Raw genomic sequence first — 8,328 nt, 5'->3', positions numbered from 1 at the left:
CACAGGTGGATTAATATGATGCATTTTTCCAATTCTGTTTCTTTAATGGAGGGCGTGTGTTTGTGTGTTTTGTGTGTGTGTGTGTGTGTGTGTGTGTGTGTGTGTGTATCAAAAAGGAAGTCCTTATGTGATCTGCATGCTTGCTAAACATTGAGTCTTCACACTATTGTACATATTAGACCGAGTGATCAGAAATGGTTTTCTTTGATCATTGCCAACTTGGCCATGGGCTGTATCTGAATGAAAAAATGGTGTATGTTTACTATCTTGGTATGAAAATAAGAGTGAGCAATAAGGACCTTGGTAGAGTGTGTCTACCTTTATACAGGATAGAAAATGCTGTTGCTGAAGTCGGGAGGCAGACTTCATTAAATACATTGTTTTCTCCTCAGACAGTCTGCTAGCAGGACCGGGACTGGAAAGTTGAGTGAGGATGAATCTCAGTCCCTGTGGCTCCCCTGCCATGCAGCAGTGTGGACCAATATAATTCACAATTTTCTCTGTGCTCTGAAAGCTGAGTGATGACTGGTATTGTCTTATCTTAGGATTTTTCTGAAGTGTACACAGATATTTGGCTTGATAGTTTGTATGGCTTTGCTGTATGGCACATAAACATTCTAATAGAAAAATGGTAAAAATAAAATAGTGACGTTGCAGATTTGTTAATAACACCCAAGCTTCTAGCTAGTCAGTTAGCGGTCATTACATCATTAAACAGTTTTGGCCCTGAACTCATCATGGTGAATGCTGTGGTATGTGACCCCAACTCCTTCCAGACTTTCGGTAAATGCCACCTGAGATTAACACCAGCATCTAGTGGGCTCCTAAGGAAATGGTTTCTGCTCAACAGATGTTTTTGGCCCCAAAGTTATGTTATTTTGCTTGGGAGAACCACGCCCAGTGAGTATCATGGAAACAACTTGGTCCCAATCTGACACAACTTGTTTCATTTTCTGTCTTGGAACATGGATGAACAGCAGTGCTTGTCATAGTTCAGCTAATCTTGGTATTTCTCTCCCAATTCTCTTGCCCCTGGAGTGAGCCCCTGTAATCCTCTGATGAATTTCATTCACACTAATATCTAGCTCCAATCCTGTTCCCAAGGGATCTAGTCTGTGTGAGCACAAACTGAAGTCTACACCAGGTGGCTTTGTAATATCCAGTTTACCAAGAATCAAGGTTGCAACATCAACAAACACACATTTCCTAAATAAAATTTTCACCTTAAAGATAATGGTAAGAGGTAAACTCATGACTGTAGACAATCAGATCAAAATGATTGTGGCAGTAGGTAACACTACTTGATAAGGATAGATTTGAGGAGTTGGAGAGATGGCATAATATTTAAAGAGTACTGGCTGTTTTTCCAGAGATCTATATCAATTCTTGGCATCCACATTATGACTCACAAGGATCCTGCGGACCTGATGCTTTCTTCTAATCTCTGTAGTCACCAAGTATTTTTATTGTGCACAAGCACTTGTGCAGGCAAAACACATATACATAAAATAAATATTTTAAATAGCAATATTTTCAAATTGCATGTTGTATGAAAGGGTACAATTTAACAATTTAATTTGTCCCTGTTAATGTACTTCACTTATTTCAGGCTCTAGGAAAAGGCTCAGTGTTACTAAGATGTGGGTTCTGTTTTCCAGGGTTTCTGGATCATCATCAGTCCCAGAGGACCCACAGCCCAGGATCACTTACACTTTGTTTTCTATGGGGGTGGGAGGATGTCAGTTTTCAGATTGAAAAATTTTCTGAAAATCAAAACCTTTTCTAGGACATATGATGACCAAGGTATCTGCTACAATTTTGGTGTTTTGTGTGTAAAAATATTATTTAACAAATGACATATTGTATTTATCTTTCATTGTGTTAAAAGATGCATTTAAAAGCATTATTACATATATTATACTTTTCAAAAGAGTTACAAAGTAGCATATTTCTTTACAAAATCCCCCAGGAATAAAAAAAAAAAAAAGATGTGAACTACGACCTACTGTACCTTCCCTTCAGCTCCCTTCTTCCTGAATAAGGAATTTTCAGATGCAAAATCTGAAAATTAGTCTCACCCCAAGATTATCCACAATCACCATTAATTAAAATTAACATTGGCCCTTTCTTGTGGTCTGAAGCTAAACAAATAACCTCACTTTATATTAATGCAGTAAATTGAGACTTAGGAACAAAAAACGTTCATATGGAATGAGAGCATATGATTAGTCATGACACCCTATCCCACTAGCTAGTTCTGACTTATAAAACCCTCAAGGAAAAGGCTTCCACTATTGGGCCTTGTGATTTATAAGGTATAGAACCAGCTCAAAGATTACTTTTCACTGTCATGTTGCTGGGTTGAATCATGTAGCTTCATATTTGTCTGTCATTCTATGTGGTCTAAATATATGGAGTACATAGCAGAAATACAGGTTAATTCATTGAACATATTTATTAAGGAAACAGTTTTCTAATAGGTCTTATCATGGCAATATAATTATTAAAAGCCAGTATGTACTTTTAACCTTTCACAAAATGTTTTAGCATTACTGAAGTTTGTAATGAGTTGTTAATTAAGAAGAAAATGGGAGAAGATGTGTGTCACAGTTTTCTGGCTGAAGAATTCTTAGATTGTTTCTTGTTATAAAATTTATAGATATTTTTAGTAAGGAAATACAATTTCTGGGTGTGATTTCCAATTCATCTTGTCAAATTATGCTTTGGAATATGGTTTTCATGCCAAATACTTTATGGATATATCCATTCTGTGGAGTTCATTACATTCAAGCATACATGTATCACAGTGTACAAACCAACAGATCCCTATTGGCTAACCCTTAAAGAGGAGCTGTTAGAACAATAAGATGTAGTAGAATATAAAAATGAAAATGAATGTGGTCAAAAGGAAATACTCAGTAGTTTGGAAAGATGCAAAATTTATCATTATTTACTGTCTGGGTGCTTTGAAACAGATTTTTAAATGTAATTTTCCTATCTACCTGGTAAATTTATGTTCTTTGAATAACAGCTCCCCAATCTTCCTCTCTATTCCTCAACCTACATTAACTACAGACTCTTCTCTTCTTAGATATCAAATTTTATAGAATCCACGCATAAAACATTTATATACATACATACACATAGTACATACATACATACATACATACATACATACTTCAAACACGATTGTGTACCTGAAAAATGGGCAAATTTATATGCCAGCTTGAAAAACAATATTTTTTAAAGAAGGACAGCATTATCAATATCTCAAGAGATAGTCTGTTGATAACAATAGCATCCCCTATCTAAAATTTTAAGACACCAGGTACAATGGTCAGGGAGTGTCTTATGAATATTTCTGTATACTTCTTAAACAATTGCTCTTATCCAAGGGTGGAAGAAATAACCTCATTTGTGACAAGCAAAGTTACTTTTTGATGAACTTACTGACTGGGATATGAGATTCAAATCCAGGAAGCCTGGCTCTTTTCTGCGAGGTCTGTACCTCAAGCATGCCCATGATATGGGTGACAATTGAGGCAGGTACTAAATGCTCACAGAAAACTGTACAAGTTTAAGACAAGATAAGTCTATGAATTATTAGATGATCCAGAAAAAGTCCTCCTTCATTCCAAAGATCAGACTATACCAGGAAAAGCTGTTAGAAATTACCACCTGGAAGGCAAAGTTGGAAACTCCAATGAAATTACCACCAGTATTTTCCAGTTTTACAGAAAGCTGGTATCAAAACTGTTTTCACTAAGAATTGTTAGGAGACTGCTTTCAATGCACCCCCAAATGAAATGATTCCAAACACAAGTGTGTATTCAAGAATATCAAGTGGATCTTTTCTCCAAAGGAACCCTAGTGTAAAGAAAGGACATTTGTTTTCCCCATCAAAAATGGAGATGTTCTCAAGGATGATGTCATCAAGGATGATGTCATGTGGATAAGGATCCACGGTAGTCTGTGAAGCAACCTGTGACTGAAAGTTTTGCTTTGTTGCACTTGTTATAGGCCAGACTGAGGTGAAGTCATGTGACACATGCTGTTTTTGAAATACTGGAGACATCCTGGCTGCCACAGAACTGTACACTGGCTGCTATGAAAACTGAATTTGGTGTTGATGTAACTACCAAAGAGATTGTTCTTGCTTATGTCCTTGAGACTGACTCTAGAGACCCTGCAAATCAGGAAATCAGAGACATCAGAAAGACAGTGACCTCAAGAAAGTAACTCTGGAAGGAGTCCAGGTGGTGTAAAAAAAAAGCATTGAGTGGGTTGCAAATAAGTGGAGTTGCTTGGAAAATCAGATAGTCAGTGCAGAATTGTAGTGCTGAGAAGTTCAACCTCTGATATTATGCTGCTCACTGTGAAAAATATTAAGAAGTCTTGTTGAAATCTGGTAAGTGTGCGAACTTTGTGTAATAATGTCTGCACATAAAGGCCTGGATGAAATTTTGAAGATTAAAGCAGACTATGAAGGGAATGACATATCTACCATGTTTGTCGCAAGCAAAGCAAGGGTTTGGGCTCAGGGTTGTCTTCTAAACTGCCCATCTAGCTATTAACTGTCCTTCCAAACTGGTGCACAGGATATGTGCTAATCTCTGACTGACCACTTGTGGGTTCAACTATACTTTCTCCAGAATAATAGCCCAGTTTGCAGCTCAGATATTTTGGTTAAACATTCATTTTGTGGAGGTCAAACTTCTAGCAAAGATGTTGAACCCATGGATATCCCTAAAGCAAGTGAGAAAAAAATCAAAGAATGCAATTTGTTAGAAATTAATTTTAATTTTTAGGAGACAAGATATGCTTTCCTAGTTTGGATTACAAAAATCAAACAAGATAATTTTACATCAGAGGAAACAATTCAATTTACTAGTGCACAAATGGTCCTTTAGATTAATGGATTGACAAATTGTTAGGGAGTATTTGTTGTTCATATTTTTGGGATCAACATAGTGATGCACACCTGTAACCTTAGCACTCCAGAGGCTGAGGCAGCAGGATCACTTTAAGTTCAAAGCTGGCAATGGACAATGCAGTGAGATCCTTTATTGAAAAATCACATTATAGTTTTTTATATTATGATCATTGTTGGGTAGATATATAACATTAGCAAAGAAAGGTCATTTGTAGGACTGGAGAGGCATCTCTGTGGTTAATGAATTGGAATGATCCTTTTGCACAGGATTTGAGTGGGTTTCTAGCATCCCTGTCATCTCATTCAAATCACTTGTAAATAGCTCCAAGACATCTCACCACTTTACTCCTCTACCTGCACTTGAGTAATATTACCCAACACACACATACACGCACACACACACACACACACACACACACACAATTTTTATAAGTCAATAGCTACTGCTTGATCTGTGCTTCACATTTTGAAAATTAAAAATCTTGTACTTTTCATGCTAATAACAATTAAAACAAACCAAAACACAAAATCCAGGTAGTCTACCATCTAAGGTAGGGCTGATGGTCACTGCAGTGTACCTGCCTTGGTGAACTTTCAAATAAACATTGACGTGAATGTTTAAAATAAATATACTAACTTGTATAAGTCAATTTTACCTTTTCTTATTTATTTATTTATTTATTTATTTATTTATTTATTTATTTATTTATTTATTTATTTTTACACTTCAGATTTTATTCCCCTCCCGGTCCAACCCCAATAGTTCCATATCCCATACTTCTTCCCCCTGGCAATCAACACCCCTATCTCCACAAGGATCTCCCCTACACTCCCATGCCAACAAACCTCTAAACTTCCTGGTGCCTCCAGTCTCTTGAGTATTAGGTGCATCTTCTCTGACTGAACCCAGAACAGGGAGTCTTCTGCTATATATGTGTTGGAGGTCTCATCTTGGCTAGTATATGCTGCCTGGTTGGTGATCCAGATATTTCGGGGGTCTAGGTTAATTGAGACTGCTGGTCCTTCTACAGGGTTGACCTCCTCCTTAGATTCCTCCACCTTTTCCTTAATTCAACCAGAAAGGTCAGCAGCTTCTGTACATTTGTTGGGTACACATATCTGCATCTGACTCTTTCAGCTGCTTGTTGGGTGTTTCAGAGAGCAGTCATGGTAGGTCCCTTTTTGTGAACACCACATAGATTCAGTAATGGCGTCAGGTCTTGGGGCCTCCCCTTGAGCTGGATCCTACTTTGGACCTGTCGCTGGACCTTCTTTTCCTCAGGCTCTTCTCCATTTCCACCCCTGCCTTTCTTTTAGACACAAAGAGTTATGTGTTGGCTGTGGTGATAACAACCCCATCTCTCAGTTGATGCCCTGTCTTTCTCCTGGAGCTGGATTCAGTAAGTTTCTTTTCATCCAGGGTCCTCCCCGACCCCCTCGAGTCCTGAGGAGTCCTGAGAATCTCTTATTTCCCAGGTCTCTGGTACATTCTAGAGAGTTCTCCCAACTTCCTTCCTCCAGAGGTTGCCTGTTTCCATTCTTTCTTCTGGCACTCAGGGCTTCAGTCCTTTTGCCCGACCCAATACCAGATTATTTTCCTGTCTTCCTCCACCCCCATCCCCCTTTCCTCCATCCCTCTCTTCCTCCTCATGGATGTTCTCTTCTCCCTACCAAGTGAAATTGAGACATCCTCACTTTGGTCCTTCAGCAGCTTGTTGACCTTTATGAGTTCTGTGAATTGTATTTGGGTATTCTGTACTTTTTTTTTTTTGCTCATATCCACTTATTAGTGAGAACATACTGTGCATATCCTTTTGGGTATGAGTTACCTCATTCACGATGACATTTTCTAGTTCAATCCATTTGCCTGCAAAACTCAGGATGGCCTCATACTTAATAGCTGAGTCCATTATGTTAAAGAACCACATTTTCTGTATCCATTCTTCTGTCCTGGAACATCTGGGTTGTTTCTAGCTTTGGGCTATCAGAATAAGGCCACTATGAGCATAAGGGAACATGTGCTCCTGTGGCATTTTGGGGCATCTTTGGGTTATATTCCCAAGAGTGGTATTTCTGGGTCTTTAGGTAAGTCTATTTCCAAGTTTCTGAGGAATCTCCAAATTGATTTCCAGAGTGGTTGTACCAGTTTGCAATCCCACCAGCAATGGAGAGTGTTCCTTTTTCTCCACATCTTTGCCAACATGTGTTGTCACCTGAGGTTTTGATCTTAGCCATTCTGGCTGAAGTAAGGTGGAATGTCAGGGTCATTTCATTTACATTTCTCTGATCACTAAGGAATTTGAATATTTCTCTAGGTGCTTCTCAGCCATTCGAGATTTCTCTGTTGTGAATTCTAGGTTTAGTTCTATACCCCATTTTTTGATTGGGTTCTTTGGTTTTTTTTTTTTTTTTTGGTAAGCTTCATGAGTTCTTTATATATCCTAGATACTAGCCATTTCTCAGATGTGGGATTATTGAAGATCTTTTTCCCAATCACTAGGATTCCAATTTGTCTTATTGACTGTCCTTTGTCTTACAGAAGCTTTCCAGTTTGATGAGGTCCCATTTGTCAATTCTTGATCTTAGAGTGTGAGCCACTGAAGTTCTATTTAGGAAATTTATGCCTGTGACAATGAGTTCCAGGCTCTTTCCCATATTCCCTTCTATTAGATTCAGTATATTTGGTTTTATGTTGAGGTCCTTGTTCCACTTGGATTTGAGCTTTGTCAATGTGACAAATATGGGTCTATTTTCATTTCTCTACATACAGGTAGACCAGTGCCATTTACTGAAGATGCTTTCTTTTTTTGCATCACATAATTTTGGCTTCTTTGTCAAAGATCAAGTGTGCATAAGTGTGTGGTTTTATTTCTGGGTCTTCAATTCTATTCCATTGGACAACTTGTCTGTCTATGTAATAATACCATGCAGATTTTATTCCTATTGCTCTGTAGTAGAGCTTGAGGTCAGGGATGGTGATTCCTCTGGCTGTTATTTTATTGTTAACAATTGTTTTCACTATTCTGTAATTTTTTTCCTTTTCAGATGAATTTGAAAATTGATCTTTCCATGTCTTTGAAGAACTGTGTTGGGATTTTGATGGAGATTGCATTGAATCTGTAGATTGCCTTTGATAGGATGGCCATTTCTATTATGTTAATCTGCCAATCCATGAGCATGGGAGATTTTTCCAGTTTCTGATATCTTCTTTCATTTCTTTCTCAGAGACTTGGAGTCTTATCACAAAGATCTTCCAAATGTTTGGTTAGAGTTACACCAAGATATTTTATATTGTCTATGGCTATTGTGAAGGGAATTATTTCTCTAATTTCTTAGTAAGCCTGTTTATCATTTGTATAAAGAGAGGCTACTGATTTATTTGAGTTAATTTTATA

General features: G+C 37.7%; 1 pseudogene; it reads left to right on the top strand.

Moving 5' to 3' along the window:
- The first annotated feature begins 1,233 nt into the window (after window positions 1-1,233).
- On the top strand, window positions 1,234-4,808 carry Paics-ps2 (phosphoribosylaminoimidazole carboxylase and phosphoribosylaminoimidazolesuccinocarboxamide synthase, pseudogene 2; annotated as a pseudogene).
- The last annotated feature ends 3,520 nt before the right edge of the window (window positions 4,809-8,328 follow it).

This window comes from Rattus norvegicus, chromosome 2 (assembly GCF_036323735.1).
Source record: "Rattus norvegicus strain BN/NHsdMcwi chromosome 2, GRCr8, whole genome shotgun sequence".
Lineage (NCBI taxonomy): Eukaryota > Metazoa > Chordata > Mammalia > Rodentia > Muridae > Rattus > Rattus norvegicus.
Note: the sequence above shows the minus strand (reverse complement) of the source record. Positions and strands in the feature narration are given on the sequence as shown.